Genomic DNA, 26,116 nt, shown 5'->3' with positions numbered 1-26,116 from the left:
CCGCTTGTTTCCATGGATTTTATGCAGAGATATACATAAAAGGAGAGGGACAAGCAGGAAAAAAAAAAAAAAAAAAAAAAAAAACGGAATTTACTTTCATTGATATGCTTTAAAAACAGTGGAGGACAAAATTACATCATAAAGATCTCATCAAATTAGGTACTGAAATGTTATTTCATGTGGCATAGGAATATGTCTGAAGAGAAGATCTGAAAAGGAAGACTCAGATCTAAATGCCAACTGTCTTCAGAGGTATGGATCCTGTCTGACTCTCATTTCCTTATTAGGTTTTGCTTTGTTTAGAAATTAGGAGGAAGTTTTTCACTCAGAGGGTGTTGAAGCACTGGAACAGGTTGCTCAGGGAGATTGTGGATACCCCATCCCTGGAGGCATTCAAGGCCAGGCTGGATGCGGCTCTGGGCAGCCTGCTCTAATGGTTGGCAACCCTGCCCAGAGCAGGGGGGTTGAAATTAGATGATCTTTAAGGTCCTTTTCAACCCAGGCTGTTCTATGATTCTACGATTCTGTGATTTAGCTAAAGAGTGTTTTTACCATTTTCTTCCATTAGATGTTTTTGTGTCTTCATATGGGTGTTTAGAATTTCGCAGGTGATAATTAATTGGAGTATTTTTATTTTTCTTCCACTGTGAAAATAAATTAAGTGGTCACTGCTGAATATGTTTTCTTTCCCTAATTCTGCAAATCAGTGTAACCCTTATCTCTTATAAAGTTGTAATTCTCCAGAATTAATGTCTTCATTTAGTCTATGTCATATTATAGATTTTAGACAGAAACATCGTCAATCTAACTGTTCGCATAAATGTTTACAGGATATCTGAATAGTATACAAAGGTTTGAATAGAGTATTTTTTTGAGAGCATGGTTATATATATTCAAAATATACTGTACGGTGACTGTGAAGCAGCTGGTTTGGCTTTCCACATGGATTCATGGGAAGCAGCTCTAAGTTATTCCATGAATGTTTTGTTGTTGCTGTTGTTGTTCTTGAATCATACAGTGTTTAACCATTTTTTTTTTCAGTAATGATACGCCCAATATATCTACATCTCCTTTGAGATTTTTTTTCTTCAAGCAACCAATAAAAATATCAAAAATAATTAGTCTATCACGAATCAGCCCCACCATTTTTGTTACTGTTTTGTTTTATTTCTCATTTTTGTTTTCCTCCACTAGTATCAAGATCCCATATTTTCACAGATTTTACCTGACCTCTTAGGTTAGAAATTTCACAATCTCTGTATTTTGTAAACAGATCAATCAGCTTCTAAAGATAAGAAATGTCTATGAAAATTTGAAAGCTTCAGAATAGTGATGTAATTGTAAAAAAATGACAGTAAGCAACTCAACAGAAGCCAAATCCTGCTAAATTTGTGTACTTAGAATACAAATGTACTTTTTTTATAGTTAGTAACTATTCCATTTGTTTGAAGGCCAAAACTGAACAGTTTGACTGAAATCAATAAGGTCACTTACGGAGGCTGAAGCACATGAGCTTAGGTACGAGTGAATCTGGATCAGAGGAAAGATCAACTTCTAGGAAGCAGGTATGTCCTCCTTGTCCATATATAGATGTTTTCTGTGAAAAAAGTTGCTTCCCTTCATTGCTTTGTCAAAAGGAACACAACACATGCCCTTTCCATATTAGGGAATATTAGTCTTTGGAGATATCCTTGGAAATGGATGCATGCATTTCTTATATATGCAGGGAAGCCAAGTGGACTTAATGCTGTCTGAGCTTCCATAACAATCTCTATAACAGACGAAGACTAATTTATAATGCTTCCATGCTATTAAAAGGCTATGGGATATGCTTCTGCACAGGATATTGTGTGGTATGAATTTAGACATTTCTGCAAGATTATTGAAGAAAAGAAGAAGAATGGAATGTTTTGGATCTGTAGTCATTCTGCACATGGGAAAAGTAATGCAGGGGGACATGTCCAGAACTTAACATTAATTCATTCCTTGTCATCTTGTAACGAACAAGTTACTTTCTCATAAAACACTGATTCAGATAATGATGTGATCTTTTATACTGCTGTAATTGAAGTAAAATTTATAATTTTCTTCATATCCTGTTGTAGCTGCATCACACATGCAGAGAGGAGGCAATTTAAGGTACATTTTTCTGTTTTATGCATATGTTAAAAGCATAATTAAGAATAAAATATACTCGGCAATTTAATAGCTCTATAACTTCCCATTAAAAATAACAGGCTTTGATAGTATACAAGGTGACCTATTCCCAGTGACAGACCAACCAAATGGCACCATTGACTAGAACTATCTGGAAATGCTCTGCCAAAGCAAATATCACATTTTAAAGTTTATGTTACCACTTTTGCTGCATGCCTTCCCAGTGACAGTAAAAATTCTAGTGGTGTGCAGCAAAGTCTAGGCTTCCTCAATCTACAGATGCCAGGAATCCTGAATTATGTATCACTCCAGTGTCAGCCCTCAAGTTTCAGTACTTTCACCCCAATACAGGGTACCCAGCTTCTACAGTTCTGATATCATTATGAATTTGCAGTTTTGGTGTTACTGTGAGCCCCACTGTGCAGCAAAATCTATGAACTTTTTAGCATGGAATACCATATCATTATAATGCAAGATGTGCACATCTTACCTGTAATATAGGTGAATATAAACAAAAGATGAATATAAACAAAAAGAAAGAATAAAGGTAAATACTGAGAACAAATTAGATCACAGTTCTCATTACTAATACTTCAGTAACAACATCAGCCTTGTGCATCTCCACCTTTCAGTTTACACTATCTAGCACCACTGATCTTCATTATCAACTGTTACAGGAAACTGCTATAAAACCGTAATCCCATTTCCAGCATTTTTATATATATATATATTTTTAATGTCCAGACAAGTTTTCCTGACCCTGTTGAAGCATGGCCCAACAAAGAAATATGCTGGCATGCTGCAGTGCAGAGGTAGTCTTGCAGACTACTGCTGCCAAACTGGGTGTGTTGTGAAAGCAAGGATTTAATGTGATTGTTAGAATGTAATCTGAACATATAACAACTTGTCATTAAATCTTACCAATATTTTGTAATTTTTTAAAAGAGATTAGAAGCAGAAATCTGAGGTAGCTTTGGATGTGTTTATTTTTAATTCCTCTGCAGTAGAGAGACAGCCTAAGAAAAAGTACCATAATGCTTATCTGAAAATTAAATACGAAATTAAAAACCTGATCAGTGACAAATACTTATTGGGCTTAGTGAAGGCAGGCACTCCTTATTTGATAGCAAGTGAAAAATGACAGGAAAAGGGGGAAGAAAATACAATGGGAAGGGCTCAAGGGCTAGGATATGGACAGGAAGCTCACTCACCAATTGTCACAGGCAAAACAGACTCAAAATAGGGAGATTAATGTAATGTATTGCCTATCAGCAGCTGACTAGAACAATGAGAAACTAAAACCTAACTAAAAACACTTTCACCCAGTCCACCCTCTTCTATATCCTCTCCACGAGTGGTGCAGGGGAAGGGAGAATGGGGTCTGCGGTCAGTCTGTAATACTTTGTCTGCACCGCTCCTTTTCGGTCACTCTCTGCCACTGCTCCATGTGGGGTCCCTCCCACTGGATGCCGTCCTTCCCAAACTGATCTTGCAGGGGCTGCCCACAGGCAGCAGCTCTTCAGGAACTGCTCCAAATATGGGTTTGTACCACGAGGTCCATCTGTCAGAAGCAAACAGCTCCAGCACGGCTCCCCCACGGGTGGCAGCTCTCCGTAGGCCCCCTGCTCCTGCGTGGGCTCCTCTCCACGGGCTGCAGCTCCGGCCCGGGGCCTGCTCCTGTGGGGGCTCTCCATGGGCCGCAGCCTCCTCCAGGCCACATCCACCTGCTCCACCGGGGGCTCCTCCATGGGCTGCAGCATGGAGATCTGCTACGCCGTGGGACCCATGGGCTGAAGGGGAACAACGTGCTTCACCATTGTCGTCTCCACAGGCTGCAGGGGAACTTTTGCTGCGTGCCTGAAGCACCTTCTGCCCTACTTCTGCACAGACCTTGGTGGCTGCAGGGTTTTTCTCACTCATCTCTCCCGGCTGCTGTTGCGCAGCAGTTTTTGTTTTTCCCCTTTCTAAACTCTGCTCTCCCAGAGGCCCAACCAGCGTCACTCACTGGCTCAGCTCTGGACAGCAGCAGGTTCCTTTTGGAGCTGGCTGGAGCTGGCTCTGGTCTGACATGGGGCAGCTGCTGGGCTCTGCTCACAGAGGCCACCCCTGTAGCTCCCGTGCTACGAAACCCTTGCCTCATAAACCCAATAAAGATTTCTATCCATTTGTATACAGTAGGACATGAAGCTCCCTTATATCCAGATCATCAAAACTGCATGCAATATGGGGATTTACTGATGAAAGATGAATTAGAAGATTCTACATGGTGCTAAAACATTCTTTATGAAACAAAGATGTTTATAACAAGGCAACTATGCTCCAATAAAATGAAATGTTAAATTTAGATCATGTAATGATTAATAAGTAAATGTCCTTTGGAGCTTAATAGTTTAAACAATCGTATAAAGCTGTCTAAGAGATGATCATTCAACATATGTAAATTGGCTCTGTTAAAGTGATTGACAGATGCAGGCTCTAATAAATTGACTGAGGATGTTGTTTATTAAGTTTGTCTTATATTCTCCTCATCACTGAAGTTAAAATAATGTTTACAAAGGAGCAGAAAGTGACTTTTTTTTTCTTTTTTTTTTTTTTTTTTTCCTTCTGGATACTTCTTTTGTCCTGTGAAACATAGAACTTTTTCAGATCATTTCTCTGTCATTGTAAATCTCTCCCAAAATATACAAATTTGCTATATGGAGTCATAGAATGCTTTGGTTTGGAAGGGACCTTCAAGATCATCTAATTCCAGCCCCCCTGCCATGGGCAAGGACACCTCCCACCACACCAGGTTGCCCAAAGCTCCATCCAGCCTGGTCTTGAACACTTCTAGGGATAGGGCATTTACAGCTTCACTGTGCAACCTGTTCCAGTGTCTCACCATCCTCTGAGTAAATAATTTCTTCCTAATTTCTAATCTAAATCTACCCTCTTTCAGTTTAAAGCCATTACTCCTTGCCCTATCACTACACTCCTTGATAAACAGTCCCTCTCCTGCTTTCTTGTAGGCCCCCTTTAAGTACTGGAAGGCTGCCATAAGGTCTCTCTAGAAGACTCGAGAAGCCTCTTCTCCAGGCTGACCAACCTCAACTCACTTATCCTGTCTTCACGGGTGAGGTGCTCCAGCACTTTGATCATCCTCATGGCCCTCCTCTGGACTCGATCTAATAGGTACGTCTAATTCCTGTGCTGGGGGCCCCAAAGCTGAATGCGGAACTCCAGGTGGGGTCTGACAAGAGCAGAGAAGAAGAGGAGAATCACCTCCCTCAACCTTCTGGCCGCACTTCTTTTGATGCAGCCCAAGATATGGTTGGCTTTCTGGGCTGCAAGCACACATTGCTGGCTCTTGTTGAGCTTCGTGTCAACCAACGCCCCCACGTCCCTCCTCAGGGCTGCTCTGAATCCATTCTCTACCCAGCTTTTATTTGTTCTTGGGACTGACCTGTCCCCAATACAGGACCTGGCACTTGGCCTTGTTGAACCTCATGAAGTTCATACAGGCCCATCTTTCAAGATGGTTCTTCAAGATGGTCTCTTGATGTCATCCCTTCCCTCCAGTGTGTCAACCACTTAGTGTCATCAGCAAACTTGCTGATGCAAACTTGCACTCAAGCCCACTGTCCATGTCACCAACAAAGATGTTAAATAGTGCAGGTCCCAATACTGACCCCCTAAGAAACACCTCTCATTACGTCTTCTGCTTGAGTTTGGCCAGGAGCTCCTTGTTCATCCACAAAGGCCTCCTGGTGTTTTTGCCTGATTTTCTCTTTGCTGGGATGCATCTCTCCTGAGTTTGAAGGAGGTGATTCTTGAATATTGACCAGCTTTCTTGGGCTCCTCTTCCCTCCAGGGCTTTGTCCCATGGTATTCAAACAAACAGATCCCTGAAGAGGGCAAAGTCTGCTCTCCTGAAGTCCAGGGTAGTGAGCTTGCTGTGCTCTCTCCTCACTGCTCTCAGGATCCTAAACTCCACCATTTCATGGTCACTGCAGCCAAGGCTGCCCTTAGTTTCACATTTCCCACCAGTCCCTCCTTGCTGGTGAGAATGAGGTCCAGCATAACGCCTTTACTTGTTTGCTCCTCTATTACTTGGAGAAGGAAGTTATCATCAATGCATTCCAAGAACCTCTGGATTTCCTATGCCCTGCTGTGCAGTCCCTCCAACAGATATTGGGGCGGTTGAAGTCCCCCATGTGAATGTGGGCTTGTGAATGTGAGGCTACTTCTATCTGTAGAGGGCCTCATCTGCTCAGTCTTCCTGATCAGGTGGCCAGTAGCACTCCCCCACTATAATGTCCCGTGTCCCTGTCCTCCTTTTAATCCTGACCCATCATCTGTCTGTCTGCTCCTCACCCAACCCCAGGCAGAGCTCCATGCACTCCAGCTGCTCATTGACATTGAGGGCTATGTCCCCTCCTTGCCTCCTGTGCCTGTCCTTCTTAAAGAGCCTGTGTCCGTCCATTCCAACACTCCAGCCATGGTAGCACTTCCACTATGTCTCTGCAGTGCCAAAGAGGTCATATCCCTGCAGGCATGTGTACATCTCTAACTCCTCTTGTTTTTTCCCCATGCTACGTGTTTAGCCTAGAGAGATTGCAGTTGGGCCACTGATGAAGCTCCCCTACTGGCTGGTGGAATTTCTTTGTACTGCTTTCAGGTGCTCTCCTGCTGACCTGTGACCCTTCTCCAGGCTCTGGACATCTATCACTGACACTGGCATCAAGCTGGGAGGAGTAGGATGGATTGAGGTTCCCCTTCCCTGGCAACTCTGTACCTCTGACTCAGAAGGGAGTCTCCACCTACTACTACACAAAGCCTCTTCTTAGTGGGACTGGTTGTTATGCAGGGAGCAGACCAAGCTGCCTTACTCAGCTCCACACCCCTGCCACGGGTCTTTCCTTTTCTGTCTGCAGGGAGGTAAAGCAATTCTGTAAGGGCATCTCAGGCTTCAGCATAAATTTTCTTAAACCTTATGTTATTGAACTTTCAAAAGGGAAGACAGAGAGCAAAGATGTCATACAATTTCATTTCCAAAGTTCTTCACAAGGATTTGATCTTATTTCTAGTCAATATCTTTAAAATGCTTATGCATACACTTAAGCACACAGAAAATACTTATATCTTTCAAATAATGTAGAAATATAGTTAAACACAAAAGTAATTGCTGTCATGAGGAAAACAATTGGGATTTATCTTGGTATGAATATTCCTTTCTAGTTTTTTGTTTTTTTTTTTTTTTTTTAAGAAATGTGATAGATTGGGGTCTTCTATAGGAACAATTTTCTTTACGCAGCCTAAGAAAGCACACTCTTCAGTTCTTTATGTTGTGTTGTGACATTAGGAAGATTGTATTCATGATCATTAGCTTTTAATTTGATGACCATAAAGTAGTTGCTAATCCCCACACATATCCTTATCAGTTCCCCACTTCTCGCAGTACAGTTGCGGGGTGGGGGGTCGGGGGGGTAGTCCCTGAATGAAAGAAAGTTAATTCTTTCATGGAAAATGTTAACTTTCATTAGAAGAGAAGCAGCATTCATGATTAAAGAATTAAATTTTTGGCTATCAAAACTCAATCTAACTCATTTATTATTCAGAATGTTTGACCTTAAAGAAAGTATGAGAATGCTTTAGGTTCATCTCACTATGCACAAGATTTTAGGAATATAATGGCATATAGCTCCTTCCAGGAAGGAAGAAATGAACTGAATAAAGATTTGATAGTAGACTAGAATATTGATTTCAGCTGAGAATCAGCTGTGAATAACTAATCTCTGGATCAATCCAGAAATAGAGAGGAGTGTGCTCAACAGAGTGAGAATAGACAAATTAGTGACAGGAGTAATGATTCAGCTGCTACACACTTTCATTGTAATCAGGACTTTTTGCATGGTTGAAAAAAATAGCAACCTAGAGAGCAGCACAGGAAATTTACAATTAATTGAAGATGGGTCAGAAAGGGATGCAAAAGCTCAAACTACTGAGAGGAGAAAATATAAATAGCATGAACAGAATTAGTATAATATGAAAAAGGGAAAATTCAGTATAAGATTATAATGAAAGAAAGGAATGCAATGAGAAATATACAGTGGAACTTATAATTGGATGCTGATTTGCTGTTTTGTTCTGTGGTATACAGAAATGCTTTTTCTGATAAAATCAATAGTTTATTACAGGCAACAACTGACAGGACAGGAAAGAAAAGGGGGCAGGAACAACAGGAGATCATATCCCAGAAGTCCTGCTGCAAGTAGATGGAATAAGTTTCTTTGTTTACAGGTGAGGACTACAAAGAAGTCCTCCCAGCTAAGAACATCTAATGGGATTTTATACTTTACTTGCTCCCCAGCTGTACAGCTTAAAAAAATGGAAAAGGTTGTTTAACAGATTTTTTGTTTCTTTGTTTCAAATAGATGAATTCTTAGCAGCCCAGTGTCTCTGGGCCTGCTTGCTTTGAGACAGTCTGGTAGAGGTTCATGAGATTAATTCTGTAAATAGTAAAATGTGTTGTTACCACACACTAACTTGTATCTACTTATATGTATATGTGTGTATAGATATATGCAATCAGCTGCAATAATTATTAAAAAAAAAAAAGAATATGTGAGGTGGCACTTTGAAGAGACATTGGATTTAGCCTTTCAGACAGCTACTGCAACTTGTTCACTTCTATCTCCTGCTGTCAAGTCATTCTTTTTTTTTTTTTTTCCCCCGTTTTGCAAACACTGACCTTTAAAAACTGTTCCTTTTTCTTTTTTTGTGTTCTGTTTTGTTTTGTTTTTTATTGAGTTAACTCAGAAGTGTCCTCCATTACGCTTTACCTTGAGAGCTGGAACCAACCAGGGTAGCTATGGAGAAACTACATTCAGAATTTGAAAGACAAACAAGTATTTACATTAAAATAGTTTTCCTTGGTATTAGGTCAGATCTTATACCAATTAACATCACATGAAAAACTTCCACTATCCTTCTGCTTAAAAGGATTTTTTTAAAAGCTGAATTTTAGTAAAACAATAGGCATCTTTATTTTAAAGAGAAAATATAGTATAAATGTTTCCCAGAGATTCCCAGAAAATATTCCCAGAAGTGAAGTTTTTTTATTTAAGCATAGTTATGAGATCTATTTTATTACTCATTCAGCAGTGTCTACTTTTTAGTAGCTGTGCCAGTGAAAGATCAAAATCAAAAAACAGGTAAAAGAACAAACAGAACCTCCTTGAAAAAAACATATTCCTCCCTCTTCCTCCTCTTCCTTTCTTTTTCTCTTTTTGTCTCCGCCTTCTCTCTCCCCCCCCCCCCCCAATCCCCCATTTGTAAATATGAGTACCTAATTCATTGCATGTCAGCCCCATAAACTAATCATCTTGAGGACGTTCTCAGAGAGATTCAGAGTTTCTGGGAAGGAAGAAACTGGCCTTGGCCATTTGATTAAAGAGTTCAGCAGGGCCCAGTTAAGTTAAAAGTCCTCACTCCACAGGGAATAATGAGTGATTATAAATTTGCAGATGTTGGAGACTGATGAATCTGGTAGCTCAGTAGATGTGAGGCTTGTCCAGCTGGATGAGCTAGGCATGTCCTAGAAACAGGCAGTTACATGCACTGATCAACAGAGAAAACAGTTCCTTTAACAGAAACATGAACATCATGGACAGCCTAGTCTTGTTTGTTATATGCACACATATATAAACATATGCTACATATCCCACCAGGAGCTGACCCTAGTCCCTGTTCTCCCCAGTTACTGGCACCTGATCACAACAGCATGTGAGCTAACTGGGTCTGCAGCCCCACTTCAACCACCAGCTGCTTCAGCAGAGAGGTAAGATGATATATTGGCTTTTACATGGCAAGGTTTTGGTAGCAGGGGGAACTGCAGGGGTGACCTCTGTGAGAAGAGACCAGAAGCTGCCCCATATTAGATCAGAGCCAGCTCCAGCCAGCTCCAAAAATGCAGGAAGGAGCAGGCCCCAGGCCGGAGCTGCAGCCCGTGGAGAGGAGCCCACGCAGGAGCAGGGGGTCTGGGGGGAGCTGCCGCCTGTGGGGGACCCGTGCTGGAGCAGTTTGCTCCTGGGGGATGGACCCCATGGGAGCCATGTGGGAGCAGTTCTTGAAGAACTGCTGCCTGTGGGTAGCCCCCGCAGGCTCAGTTTGGGAAGGACAGCATCCCGTGGGGGGGACCCCACGTGGAGCAGGGGCAGAGAGTGACCGAGAAGGAGATGAAGCGCTATGGACTACAGCCCCCATTCCCCGTTCCTCTGTGCTGCTCGGGGGGGAGGAGGTAGAAGAGGGTGGATGGGGGGAGGGTGGTTTTAGTTTGCTTTTAGCTTCTCACTGTTCTAGTTGGTTACTGATAAATTACATTAATCTTCCTATACTGAGTCTGTTTTACCCAGGACAATAATTGTTGAGTGAACTCCCTGTCCTTATCTCAACCCTTGAGCCCTTCCCATCATATATTCTCCCCCTCTTCCTTTAACGAGGGGGAGTGAGAGAGCAGCTGTGGTGGAGTTCAGCTGTGTAGCAGGATAAAATCACCAAACAACAAATACATTTGGAGCTCAAATATGTATTTATTTACCAAATAGAACATTCTGTAGAGACAGAGACAGTATGCACACAGCTTTTTTAATGTCTTTATCAGAGAAGCTGCACAGATTCTTTCACTAACCTTTCTTAAAGGTCTGCACATTTCTGTTTTATTTTGTTTGTATTTAGGGTATACGTGTTTGTTTATTTAGCCTTACATACTTTTAGCTGATTTCTTGGGTTATAATAGAAAACTAAAAAATTGATAAATTAAGCACATAAAGCTTGAAATCAAATGCTTTCTATCTTAATTATACCAAATAGTTTAATTATTTTTTGCAATATAAAGAATTAGAAAGAATCACCAAACTCTTTGTCACTTAGATAATCCATGTAAAAACATCAGCTGTCATGCTTTAGGATTTTTATTTTCCTTGTCACAGATTTATGAGGACTGAAAAGTAAATGATTGGAACATAAATTAGACAGCCTGTATGCAGCATGAGAAAAGCAGGGCACTTTCTTAGTGGAAGGAAACAGGATCTCCTCATGTAAGAAAAAAAAAAAGGTAGTAATATCTTGACATGTCATGTAAATACCTTAACATATTCATCAGTCCTGCTTCTATCATCACTGATCTAGCACAAATGCAACAACAATTATGAAGACCTCAAAGACGATTCAGCATCCATGTGTTTAGAAGAAAACAGAAAAATAAACAGACCTCAGCTTTTAGCTCACCTTTGACATAATAATTTATAGTCCTTTCATTAGAACTGGGTTTAGCTTTTTTCATTTTTCCAGAACACAATCTTGATTAAAAGAATACAGATTGTAATTTATTATCTTTACTACTTTGTTTCTATTTATTTTAATGTTGCAGGTTGCAAGTTTTCTACTTCTTCTTTGAGCCACATTTAAGTAGTCCCTATAATAAATCTTTTCATCTATATAGAAAACAGAGTTTAAACAGCTACCAAAATGAAAAGTGTGTGACTAAACTCTCAAGCAGTTTTCAAAGGCCCAATGTTCTTTAATTCATTCCTTTCAATCTGCTAAACAGTAGAGCCTGACAAGGAAGAAGTTTAATTCATCGTTCATAGAAGACTTGGCTTAGGATTTTAGTTATAAGAAATTAAAGTACACAGCAGCTTTAAAATTGCAAGAGTTAGTAAATAAATAAAGAAATAAATATTTGAGGTCTCTTTAGTTGTTTCTATTGCAGAAAGTTCATATTTCAACTTTTTCCTCCACAAATGGCTTTAAGGAATAATACAGGTAAGATTTGTCTATATTCTAGCAACCAGCAAAGTTACTTGCTCCAGAATAGTATTGGTCTAACCTTTATATTTCTGACTGAAATTTAGCCTCCAATTATCTAAAAGACAAATTTAGCTCATTAAGAAGATTGAAGATAGTTAGGACCAAATTATATGTGATCTCACACGTCACTGCTTTCTAATTTTCCCGTTACCTTACTGCCAGCACAGTAAAAAAACCTGCTTTAATATGAACTTCCAGTATCTTATTTTTATTAGCTCTGCAATAGTCTACACTGTTTGTATCATTATAAAATAAATATTTTTATTAGTTAGGTTTAAGAAAATATTAATTCCTATTGCTCAAATACACAATAAAATTTTTATTTATGCACAACTTTCTCTACTTTTTTGATTAAAAAAATCAAATTAGAGATAATCATACAATATACCATTGGGAAAGAAATACACCTACAGAAGAAACTAGCTTTTCACTCACTTATTGTCCTTTTATGGATTGAACTAAAGCCAATGAAAATATGTGCCTAGACTGCCTTCAGTGTAGTCCAGATCAGGTCTCTACAGGAACAGTAACGCCCATGCATTATAATAAATAAATAAATAGATAAAATAAAATAGATATAAATAAATAGATAAATAAATAATGATATATAGACAACAATAAATAGATAAAAGGAATTTTCTAAAAAATGTTGTAGTCCCTTAGTCTTTTTCTTTGATAATATAATCTACACTAAGATCCAAATAAGCATATTAAATGACTGTACAAAATTATCTTTACATTTCTGAGAGGCACGTTATTATCACTGTTGCTGTAATTTGCCATGATGAACAGATAAGTTATTCTAAAAAAGAATTTGTGTTTTGCCAATGGCAAATCAGTTCTGTTCTTCATGAACAAGTACATGCATGGAAAGCCATCATTAATAATTTCAGTCATTACACTGCTGCCAAGAAAAAAATGTAGAGTCAACACAATTCTTCAGAACTAGCCTGTGCCAAATTCATAACAAGGTTGGGTAATGAAGCTTGAATAGAGTTGCTTACTCAATTGGTGGCTATTTCACTTCTCTTTGAAGACTTTTAAGTCTAAGGTTGGTTTGAATGGATTAACGTTTGAATAAATGGATTAAACGGCTGATTTCAACCCAAAATATATTTTTTCCTGTGAACTTGTTACTTCTCATACCCAGAAAAGTTATTTTCTAATCATAATTTTTGTCTTGAAAAGGTTCAGAGGTAAATATCCTAGATGATACTCACAAACTTAAATTGTGGTGTTTTTTTGTTGTTGTTGTTCTGTTCTGTTTTTTTCATTTTTTTTTCTTTTTTTTTTTCTCTTTTAAGATAGTTTACTACTGAATTTAGAAAGCCAACAAGGGAATAGAGAGAAAAGAGAAGAGAATAAAAAAAGACTGATGAAGTGCTGTGAGAATATTTATGCTTTTCTCTAATCAACCACTGCAAGAGAACATAGACATACAGAAAAGTAGTAGAAGCAGGTAGGATTACCGTCACATTTCTGTGGGATCTTGAAAGTTGAAATTATTCATGAGCAGTCTATAGATGTGCAGCTTATATTTTATGAACTTTTTTTTCATATTGTCATAATGTTAGAAGAATTAAAGAAAAAAAAAGGAAAGCCTTTCTCCATTTTCCATTTTAATATGAGGAAAAGGACAAGAAATGTTTCTACACTCAAAGTGTGGCAAAGCACTAACAGTAATTTCTTGATTTTTCACTTGCATTAATGTTTACCAGTGTACCCAGTTGATAATTTCTTTTTCCTTAAAGTAAAATAAATGTCTAGGTTTCTTCAATTGCTTCACTCTTCAAAAGTATGGTTTGACTAAGATAGATGAAAAGCTTTTAAGATTTCCAGTATTTTTTTTTTTAAAAGAAAATACAGAAGGAAACTTACGTAACTTGTACATTAACTGCCGTGCATGGTTTTTCCCAACACAATTTTGATTCTGTTAGTTTTTCTGCTATTGATTTTGCTTCATAACATATGGTCGTTAAAATAACAAATGAACCAATAAAACTTATCTATTATATATAGCAAATAGGAAATGAGCGCTTCTGACTATAAATTATAAAGGGGATGGGAGGATACTAAATTCTGTAGAAAGTTGTCGTTGCTCTCTCACTGTTGTGTGTGTTGCTGATTATCACGACATATAAAATCCTGATGCCTACCAGCTCTTCACATGAAACTTCCCACTTAGATCTTACAGATTTGATATCACATCATTTTAGCTAAGACTATATCATAGTTTTTGACAGAATTCACCAAAAACTTTGTTCTCAAATGTTATATAAAATACATCAACACAATCCTTTACCCCATCCTTGATGAAAGTTATTGACTACATTTTTTTTTCCCTTGATTTTATGTCTGCCTAATAAAGGAGAAAACAAACTCATGCAATGAACTATACTTGATGCGTAATTAACAAGATTCTTCACAGCAATTAGAATGAATAAAATGAATGTATCAGAAAGCAACTATTTGGAAGTATATGTGTAGCCCTGAAAATCATAAAGATTCCCATCATCTTTCTTGACTGTTATGTAGTATGCAAATCCATTTACAGGAAGGAGGACACTACCCTCAAGGAGTTAATGAAGACATAATAAATAAGAGCTTGTGGTGATCTGAGTCTGTGGAAGGGTTTGCAGAAACCCTGTTGTAACGAAGAGGTCATAGGCAGGACTGAACCTTTCTCATGGGGCTTGCTTTCAGATGACCCTCTAGCATCTGGCCGTTTTAAGCTACAGCCACAATGCATAATACTGTGGCAGGCCTGTCTCTGGTCTTCTCCTGCCACATATATCCATGTAAGATTCAAGTTTTCTTCAAAAGGAAAATAAAAGCAACCCACATGAAAACAAACAAACAAAACAACAAGAAAGCACAGAAAAATAGACTTCTGAAATACTTGTCACATAAAAAAACACTATAACAAAGTTTTTTATTATTATTATTATTATATATTTATCTGTGATAAAATAATGCAGCTTATCAAAAGTGCTAAAAAGTATGTGGTAGATTAGACTGCTCCTCAACAATTGATTTATTTTTTTCTCCAGTAACACAGTTTATGCTTGATTGAAGAACACCATTTCAGCCTCTCAAGTCCCATTAAAATCCCTGCCAGCCACATGGCTGGTATGTGTCTTACATTATTTCTGAAACCCATGACAGGATTTTCTGACACTCCCTGGACATTTTCTCACCAAACAACATAAAGTGTAGTTAGAAAACAAGAGAAATCATGCAGTTAAATTACCTTTTGTTAGGGCTGTATATTACTTTAATGGCGTATACCTAAATAACCAAGATCTTCAGAATACACTGGTGTCTGACATGGATGTTGACATTTAGGGGGCATAATTATGACTGAAGGATTCCCAAAGATCAGTACTCTACATTATGCTGTCACTGGCCTCCCTTTCAAACCTCATCCCAATATTAGGTTAAAGAAATTAAAGCCTTTAAATTGTGTGCTACCCTTGAAAGGAAAAGGTTCATCAGTTTAATCACTCAGTTATGACACTACATACTCAGAAAAGATATATTTGATTAATCGGGAAGCATATTTGGTAGAGAAGTAGGGCTTGCCTACAGAAATTTCACTATGTATTTAAAACTATTGTTTTCCCGTCTTCTTTCCCTAGCCAACAGGTAATTTTTTTATGTCCATTTTGTGTCCAATTTTGGTCCCAAAGAAATCGTTACAGTCACAGAGAATTTTCCAGTCATAAGGCTGACTGTGGAGACTTCCTATATTTCTAATGTATGAATGAAAGGGAGTTGTACCATCAACTGCAATTTTCATCAGTTTCAGAATTAACAAAACAAATAAACAACCCCAAAAGACACACCCATTCTGGAATGACCATCTATTTATTCTGACAGTTTGTCTTCTACTAGGGTGATTTTAGAAAAGTAGAAGCCCTATTTTTATTTTAACTCTGTTAGGGACAAACTTTATGAACAGTAAAGCAAACAACTATGAAATACTTGGAGCCCTCAGTGGAAATACAACTATGTTTGCTTGGTTTAACTCACTTCTTCAGATTCCTTTTTTTGACTGTTGGATATATCACTTGAAGAAGAAAAAAAAAAAAAACACAAAAAAAACTCATGTTCTTTTGATGAACACAGTCTACTTAGTTTTCGTCTGTGTGCCCTAGCAAACAAACGTTTCTTGATTTAGACGGTTCAAATTCATTATATCATTGCATAGGAGTATGCACAAATCCACATTTGATAATTTTTTTTTCCGTCAGAAATTAAGAAAAAAAAAGTTGCTAGCAGATGCCAGTACTCTGTGCCAAAAGATAAATGCACGTAAATTATAAATGATGATAAATTATGAACATGGAGATACAGAACTGTGAACATGGAGATACAGAACTGTAAAGAATACATGGAGTAAGGCTCTCTTCCAACACTGATTTTTTGTTTCATTTTTACTCTTTTAGCATAGGAGCAATCTTATAGACTTTAGTCTAATAATTGTTTTTGTCTAACTACTGTCATGCACATCAGGCCAAATATGATAAGCATCATCTATATGTTGGAGTCATGTATTAGGACTCTACAGATTCAAAATACACCCTTACTAACCTACTTCAAACACACTAATAAACACTAAATATGTGTGAAAACATAAAATGAAAACAAAACCATTATTATTTTTTTTCCCATTTGTAAGCTAATGATTCCAAGCATTAATGAAGAACACAGGGCACAACCCCTTCATTGATGAGTGACGAACAAGTGACTTAGAAAACAATTACCTCCCTCAAAACCAAGGGGTTATAGAATCATTAAGGCTGGAAAAGACCTCCAAGATCATCTGGTCCAACCATCACCCTACTACCAATATCACCCACTAAACCACGTCCCTAAGCACCACATCCACCCTTTCCTTGAACATCCCCAGGGACGGTGACTCCACCACTTCCCTGTACAACCCCTTCCAATGCCTGACCACTCTTTCTGAGAAGAAATGTCTCCTCATTTCCAACCTAAAGCTTCTCTGGAGAAACTTGAGGCCATTCCCTCTAGTTCTATCGCTGGCTATCTGCGAGAAGAGGCCAACCCCCATCTCCCCGCACCTTTCTTTCAGAGAGTTGTAGAGAGCAATAAGGTCTCCCTTGAGCCTCCTCTTCTCCAGACTAAACAACCCCAGTTCCCTCAGCTGCTCCTCATAGGACTTGTGTTCCGGGTCCTCCACCAGCTTTGCAGCCCTTCTCTGGACACGCTCGAGCACCTCGATGTCCTTCTTGTAGTGAGGGGCCCAAAGCTGAACACAGCACTCAAGGTGCGGCCTCACCAGAGCAGAGTACAAGGGGACGATCACCTCCCTTGTCCTGCTGGCTGCACTATTCCTGATACAAACCAGGATGACATTGGCCTTCTTAGCCACATGAGCACACTGCCTTTATGTCACCTGACATAAAGAAGCAATGGGGCGCAAATGCAGGGGAAATAAAAAAATCGATTGGCAAATTGGTCCACTGAGTGTGTGAAATTTTTCAGTGTTGTACAGTTTTGGTTAAAAAAATATATATAAAAAAAAATTCACTGAGATGAAACCAATTAATGACTGATAAAAATGACAGTACCTGGCATGCACTTTTTCAAGCTATTGTCACAATTTAAAACTCATGAATGAGGAGACTGCAGTCTCCACAGACTCACAGGAAGAAACTGGGGAAAGAAAATTCTGTTATTAAATACAAGAGGGAAATACTGTTCTCCTCAGGGTCAAAGTAAATATGAATTGGGCTGTGAAAACTCAAGTGAGCTCTAGTCATTGAGCAAAAAAATATATTTACTTTTTTTTTTTTTTCTGACTGATGGAATTTGCTTTTCTTCCTAAAGTACTTCTTTAAAACAAAACAACAACAACAACAAAAACACAACAACAAAAAACTTTGAAAAGAATTGCTATTTTTTCCCATGAAAAGTATCCAGTACATCTGCACAAGACCCTTTCAAATACTGTCTAGTCTCTAAACGTATTTGTTGAAAGGGAAATAATTTATTAAAGATCATCAGCAGCTAAAATTCTCCTCACACTTTTCATCGCTCTTTAGCTTTACGTTTTAGGAATGATACTAAAGTACCAGAAATAAATCACGATTAAGAGGTACAGGTTTTACAGATATTTTCCTCAGGAAGTTGAAATATTTTAGGAAAGACTGTTTCTACAGAATATTGACATAGAATTTGCTGGTAAATTAATTAAAAAAGTTAAATGACATCTCTCACATCTTGTCCTTCTTCCTGCAGCTCCACTAATTACACACAGAAAATGAGTTTACTGGAAAGTTGCCATTGTCAAGGCAACACTTCTGCCTGATGTTGAAAACTAACTCCTATGAACAGGAACAGAATAGATTTTGAATACAGTAGGTGATGGAGTCTATCATGACAATATATCCAGGAGGCAGAAGCAAGTATGTTAGAGATTACTGATGATAGTTAATATTCATGCAACGTGAGAGAAAACAGATATGTATCAATGGCTTGACCTCAGAATGCTAGATCATCAGAGCAAAGCAGGATACTGTGCTTCAGATGATTCATGTGCCCCAAAATTAACAAAACAGACTACTCCCTACCCCCAAATCATGCTGTGAAACAAGTTATTGTATAACTTGCACAACTCCACTTTCTGCTAAAATATTGACACAAGCACGTCCTTTATCCTAATCAGAGTTTAAGGGTTTTCCTATATGCATTCTATAAATTATAAATCGTGTCCCTCCCTAGTCTGATTTTGGAGCTTTGATAACTTATCTAAACTCAATATAGTAAGGATAGATATTTCACAAATGTCTACCTAAAACAAAAAATGTAACACAAGCTCCTATGGCATTTATTTGTTACAATTATATAAATAAATCTCTAAATTAAAATGAGCAAAATACAACATCAAACTGTGGAGAAGTATATTTAGAAAGTTACTTTTATTAAGTTCTAAAATTCAACTAACCTTTATTAGAAAACCAATATCATTTGCTGTGTTTTCTGTAGCTGCTCTACCTAACTAAATTTACTGGGAAGTTTCAAGGTAGATGAAAAAGACTCTAATGTTACAAAACGATCTTGCTATTAACTACATGTTCTGTGAACTCTGACTCATAAATAATATGTATAAATAACAAGCTGAAAACAAGCAAATGCTATAATTACATTTTCATTTTAGCATTGATGCTCATGTGAACATGAGCCAGTAGTGTGCCCAGGTGACCAAGAAGGCCAACAGCAGAGGTTGGACTAGGTGATCTTGGAGGTCTCTTCCAACCTAGATGATTCTGTGATTCTGTGATGGTTTAGTGGTGATACTGGTGGTAGGGTCTTGAAGGTCTTTTCCAGCCTTAATGATTCTATGGTTCTATGATTTAGATAGCTACTTGAGGTAGTCAGATGACTGCAGTTCAGGCGCAAATTTCATTTCCAGAAGTTTGATTACGATGCAACGAACCCTGACTTAGGCATATATATATATATATTTGTTTTGTTTTGTTTTGTTTTTCTAATAAATCTAAGCAGGTATAGTAGACCCTGACAATCTTACCAAGGCTAAAATGGGAAAAAAGGAAAAAGTTTGAGGATGGTGATTCATCCTGTGAACACCTTTAAATATACTTTAAAATGTCTTGCTTTTGAGAACCAAAGTTTATTTTTTTTCTCTGTCCAGAAAAATTTTTCAAAATGGGAAAAAAAAATAAATAAGAAAACAGATTAGTCATTTTAATTTTAACTAACAAAAATAAAATAAAAGGCAAATTTGCAACAGCTTGACAAATAAGACACTTCTGAAAAATATACTCTGGTTTAAAAGACTTGTGCTTTTTTATTTGGTTTCAATTGAACTTCCCCCTTATTAAACAATAATCTTTGTGGTGAATTCCAATAAAGATGAAAAAAGAAAGATTCTGAAAAGAATGCATAAATAATTCTGGTTGCCTAGCTGTGGCAATGAATTCTTGTTTGTCTTGCCACTGAAGGGTGAATGCAACCCTTTGAGCAAATGGAATTCATTATTCCAGTGACTGAGAAATGATCTACTTAAAGAACCTAATTGGTTCTACAACAGTGATTTCTTTCAAAGCACAGTTTCCGGAAGAAACAACAAAAAGACAGTTCTTTGACTAGCACAGGGTCTACAGAGTACATTTGCCTTCCGAGATGTTTCAGCTTTAAAAAGAAAATGTCACAAATACACAGGACAAAAGAACAAAGAACTAGTGTTTAAAAGGGTACAAAAATGTAGTAGGTCTTCCACTTCTTTCTTGAACAGAAAAATTGCATTTCAATAAATATTAGTGCATACTCATTACACTTGAACTACCTGTAAATAAGAAAATACTGTACTGACCACAGTTTCAACTCCTTTCAAGAGTGATTATGAATAGACAAAAGCTACTTAAATACTTGACTATGCAAATGAAAAGTAAATCGATTTTATTTAGCAGTAAGCATTGTAGAATAGGTGAATTAATATGCACAATCTGATGAAGCAAATAGAACATTGTAATTTATTTTTAACCTAGTAAATTAAAATATTCAAAAGAGGAAGTCAGACACCGGTAGATACAGACAGTTCTCATTTACATCTCACTAGTTACACTGGAAGAATAAAAATCTTATACTGATAGTTGCATTTAAATGCAAAATCTTGTTTAAGATTCTGCATTCTGGAAAGGAGACAGGCCAGAAACAATTCTGATTGAGGTTAACGGACAGCTATCTAATTTACTTCAAAATGAGCTTCAGAACATGTTCCCACACAACATGAAATTTGCATTTAAACTGAAATCTGAAGCAAAACTTCCAGTTCTGTGCAGATTTGACAGATGACCCAATGTCATTTTTGAATTAGAATGAGTGATATAAAGAGAGTTAATGCATTATTTATGCATCACTTGCAATGTGCATCCAGACCCTACCCGAGATCCCAGTGCATCCAATACACAGATCAAAACAGAAATCTCACTATTCAATGCACATGCCAACACAACTGTAATAATCCCAAAGCAGCAAGAATAATTTCTATGTTCACAACCAATGCACCTCATTTTTTTTTTTCTGTTCAGTCATCAGAGAGTAGTTTAGATGGGTGGCAACAAGAACAGACCACACCACTAAGTAACACAAAATCTAAACATTATGTACTGAGCAGGATAGTGATTTCTATTCTAAAATTTGTGTTCTACAACACACTCACCTGCACACAACACACCAACCAAGGCCCTACCCCTTGGTCCAGTTTAGATCAGCATCATAGACACAGAAAACACTTGTCCAGGACACTAGTGTCCCATCTGGGAAGGTGTCATACCCTAGCTGGTGGCTTGGCCACTCCACATAGTGATTCTACCTCAAGTACAAACATTTAAGCAGTTTCAGAGGTCCGTGTCTGTCTTTCACCATCCCTTTTAACTTCAAGGGGCTATTGTTTTCATTGTACTTTACTTTTTGCATTAGTTTGTCAGCATAAACAGGCAATTGTTTTGCTAATTGCTTTAGTAATTGTCTTAGAGGTTTTTCTCACCCTCTGGTGTCCTCCTTGAAAACATTACAAAAAGTACAGTTTTTCCCCTATTGGTATGAATTCCACATGAGAATAATCTAGTCAGTTAGAGGTGGGCAGATGCAAACAATGTCTTGTCTGGATGATATATTGACGCTAGAAATGTCCTTCTATTTGCCCTACATTAAAAAAGCTACTGTGCTCTAAAGTGCTCAGTCCTTTCTGAGCTCACCTCTGGACTTTGGCTTCAGACAATCAATTTAGAGACACTGCCAGAGAACTCATGAAAATAAAACAACCAGATATATTTATTCTGTAACCTCAGTCATTCCACATAAACAAACTTCTAAGCAAATTATCTCTTAGAGACCACTGCCTTGACGGTGGATCAGCATTATGTCTAGAAACAGTCTAGCCAAAGTAGAGAACAGATGGCCTCCAAAAACATTGCAAAGTACACAAACCAACACCACAAACAAAAATAAACAAATAACAGAAAGCTTGAAACACCAAAGATGTAGCAACAAATCCGCATTATTACCTATCTTGCAAGTGATTTTTGCCATCCAGTTGGGTCTCTGAGGTTCCCAGAGGCCTGTCATACCACATCAACGTGGTACAACAATCCATTGAAATCACAAGAGTTTCAATGTGAGACCTGAAATATACTGAAAAATGCTTGGACTAACCATCAGATTTGATATCTCACTTATTTAACTTATGCTATATATCAGCCAAAAGGAAATTAAACTTAATTTGCTTTCATATCTACTGACTGAGAATATTATTAGGAAATAATTTTCATGTTTCAATTATTCTGTGACTGACAAGCAGTGTTGCATAAGAGTTCATCATCTCTGTAGCCGCATTAATATTTTCTCAATTTTCATCTGTTGCAATTAAATTATATCAATTCAGATAAGTTACAGAATGTACAATTACAATTTTCTTTAATTGTTACTGGTTACATTTTGAGGTAGTTCTGTATTAACCCAATCTTTTCTAGTAATTATTTGTCTAATAATTTCCTAGTAAAAGGTTTCTAAATTCTGTGATAGACTGACTTATTTGACTTGTTTTATGCTTCTTGGAAAAGGCCTGCTTTCAGCCAGCTGCTTACCTTAAATATGGTGCTTTGCAATTACATCTTCAGAGAAAGTGGTGCTTCAGTAGACAGATGAATGAATTTCTTCAGAAAAGGTATTGAAACAACACACACAAAAACAAACAAAAAAACACAAAAATGTGAACATCTATAGATGTCTATGTACTCTAAACATTTTGCTTATGAAAGCTTCAACTACTATAAGTGAAATAAATATAAAATCTCACCACCATTTCAATGACTACATATTTACTCTTTAAACGACTGCCAGATAAATGTTTTTAAAAAGTATGCCCCATATCCTCAGATTCCAAATTAGAATTGAGTTTTGTTTTGCAAAATTGCTGTTTTTACGCAATCATAGAATCATTAAGCTTGGAAAAGACCTGCAAGATCATCTGGTCCAACCATCACCCTACTACCAGTATCACCCGCTAAACCATGTCCCTAAGCACCACATCCAACCTTTCCTTAAACATCCCCAGGGACAGTGACTCCACCACTTCCCTGGGCAACCCCTTCCGGTGCCTGACAACTCCTTCTGAGAAGAAATGTCTCCTAGTTTCCAACCTAAACCTCCCCTGGTGCAAGTTGAGGCCATTCTCCTTGGTCATATCACTAGTTACCCGTGAGAAGAGGCCGACCCCCAGCTCCTCACACCTTCCTTTCAGGGAGTTGGAGAAAAAATAAGGTCATCCCTGAGACTTGTCCTCTCCAGATTAAATAACCCCAGTTCCCTCAGCCGCTCCTCATAGGACTTGTGTTCCGGGTCCTCCACCAGCTTTGCAGCCCTTCTCTGGACATGCTCGAGCACCTCGATGTCCTTCTTGTAGTGAGGGGCCCAAAGCTGAACACAGTACTCGAGGTGCGGCCTTGCCAGAGCAGAGTACAAGGGGACGATCACCCCCCTGGTCCTGCTGGCTACACTATTCCTTATATAAACCAAGATGCCATTGACCTTCTTGGCCACCTGGGTACACTGCCGGCTCCTGTTCATGCGAGCATCAATTAGCACACCCAGGTCCTCTACCGTTGTACAGCTTTCAAGCGACTCTGCCCCAAGCCTGTAGCATTGCATGGGATTGATGTGGTCAAAGTGCAGGACGCATCATTTAGCCATGTTGAACCTCATCCCATTGGCCTCTGCCCATTGATTCATCCTGTCCAGGTCCCTCTGACGGGCTTCCCTACCCTCCGGCAGATCGGCAATTCCCCCCAACTTGGTGTCATCTGCACACTTACTGAGGGTGCACTCAATTCCCTCAATTCAAGTCATCAATAAAGATATTAAAGAGGATGGGCCCCAACAGTGACCCCTAGGGAACACCACTGGTGACCGGTCACCAGCTGGATTTCACTCCATTCATCACCACTCTCTGGGACCAGCCATCCAGCCAGTTTTTAACCCGGCAAAGAGTATATTCTGTCCAAGCCATAGGCTACCAGCTTCTCCAGGAGAATACTGTGGGAGACCGCGTCAAAGGCCTTGCTGGAGTCCAGGTAGACTACATCAACAGCCTTTGCCTCATCCACCAGGCGGGTCACCCGGTCATAGAAAGAGATGAGGTTGGTCAGGCAGGACTTGCCTTTCATGAACCCATGCTGAATGGGCCTGATCCCCTGGTTGTCCCACATATGCTGTGTGATTGCATTCAAGATGAGCTGTTCCATCACCTTTCCTGGCACCAAGGTCAGGCTGACAGGCCTGTAGTTCCCCAGGTCCTCCTTATGACCCTTCTTATAGATGGGCATCACCTTAGCAACTCTCCAGTCATCCGGGACCTCTCCGGATGACCATGACCACCGATAGATGATGGAAAGTGGCCCAGCAATCACATCCACCAACTCCCTAAACACCCTCAGGTGGATTCCATCTGGCCCCATGGAGTTGTGAGAGTCCAGGTGGAGCAGCAGGTCTCTAACTGTTTCCATCTGAACTGTGCAGGGGTTTTTCTTCTCCCCATCCCAGACTTCGAGGTCAGGAGGCTGAGTATCCCAAGGATAAGTGGTCTGGCTAGTAAAGACAGATGTAAAGAAGGCATTAAGAACCTCAGCCTTTTTCTTAACCTCAGTAGTCGTGTTCCCCCCCCTGCGTCCAGTAAAGGATGGGGATTCTCCTTGGCCCTCCTTTTGCCGTTAATAGTAGTTAATAAGTAGTTATAAAAACATTTTTTGTATCCTTAACCATAGTGGCCAGATTGAGCTTGTACTGGGCTTTACCCTTCCTGAATTTGCCTCTGCATACGCTAGCAACTTCCTTGTACTCTCCCTGAGTTGTCTGCCCCTTCTTCCACCAGACATAAACTCTCTTTTTCTTCCAGACACACAGCAAATGTTCTGTGTTCAGCCACGCTAGTCTTCTTCCCTGCTGGCTCATCTTATGGTACACGGGGACAGCCTGCTCCTGTGCCATTAAGACTTCCTTCCTGAGGAGCATCCAGCCTTCCTGGACCCCACTGCCCTTCAGGACTGGCTCCCAAGCGACCCTCCTACCAGTGTCCTGAACAGTTCAGTCTGACCTTGAGCTCTGCCACCAGGCTGACCAGATACTCCACCTGCTCACACCTCACGCAGGCAGTATCTCTGCCACCCTCCACTGGCAGCAACAGGCTCAGGCACTCCCTGCAGTCAGAGACCTAACAGCCACATTTTTGGGCAGGCACTGGGTCTGGGTTGCCACGGTCTTTTTGGTGAGCTCTTCGGTGAGCACTTGCCACCTGGCGGTGACCATGGCTACATTTGGTGTCTGGGAGGCAGCTGAGGTGAGCCGGTCTCCTGAGTGAGGAGGGATCCTCAGCCCTCCCTGCTAGCCCTGCCTGCACAAACTGCCGCACCATGCCATGACTGACGCACCATGCCCTGTTTGCCCGTGCTGTTCAACGTGCTCCTGGTCGCTTACGTTCCCTAGGGGCTGCCTTTGTACAGCTGGGGGGGCTTCTCCCAAGCCTCATCAGCTGCCCTAGAAAGGGCCCCCGGGTCGTGGTGGCCCCCTTGGCTGCCTCAAGTGGCCTTGATGCAGAAAAGTGCCTGCCCGCCGTGATCCCTCGCTCAGCTGCAGCACGTGGCTGCATCAAAACCGGTCACAACTTTTTCCACCAAAATGAAATGTTTTACTTTATCCCCAGTGATAGGTATTTCAAATAAAACATTATTCATATAAATATAAATCATTAGTTAAAGACTTTGTCATCAGTATCCATAGCTGACTTGACATATATTGCAGTAACCTGATCACCAGAGCCTTGGATTACAGAAGAACTTCCTATTCTTTACAAGTTACACAAAGAAGCATTAATGACAGTTTTATTTCCACTGTAAAGATTGTATCTTTATGTTTTACTATTCATTGCAATAGCCATTTCTAGCAAACAGCCTAATACTTAGCAAGTTTTAGTCTTTGGAAATGTGTTTAGTGTCTAAAGAGGTGTATAAATGTAGTAATCCTAGATTTAGTTCAGGTTTTGTTGCATAAATTTAAATGTTTTTTC

The 26,116-nt window shown here is 39.2% G+C and overlaps 1 long non-coding RNA gene across 1 annotated transcript in view; it reads right to left on the bottom strand.

The window, feature by feature from the left end:
• LOC308199431 overlaps window positions 1–26,116 on the bottom strand; it is a 72,716-nt gene that overhangs the window by 40,920 nt on the left and 5,680 nt on the right. Inside the window, exons 3-5 of the long non-coding RNA XR_013954641.1 lie at window positions 22,644–22,712; window positions 22,065–22,191; window positions 1,495–1,597 (exon numbers count right to left, since the gene is read on the bottom strand). This is a non-coding gene — a long non-coding RNA (uncharacterized lncRNA). The remainder of the gene's footprint in view (window positions 1–1,494; window positions 1,598–22,064; window positions 22,192–22,643; window positions 22,713–26,116) is intronic.

The sequence above is a fragment of the Anser brachyrhynchus genome (genome assembly GCF_964034855.1).
Source record: "Anser brachyrhynchus genome assembly, chromosome: 8".
Classification (NCBI taxonomy): domain Eukaryota; kingdom Metazoa; phylum Chordata; class Aves; order Anseriformes; family Anatidae; genus Anser; species Anser brachyrhynchus.
Note: the sequence above shows the minus strand (reverse complement) of the source record. Positions and strands in the feature narration are given on the sequence as shown.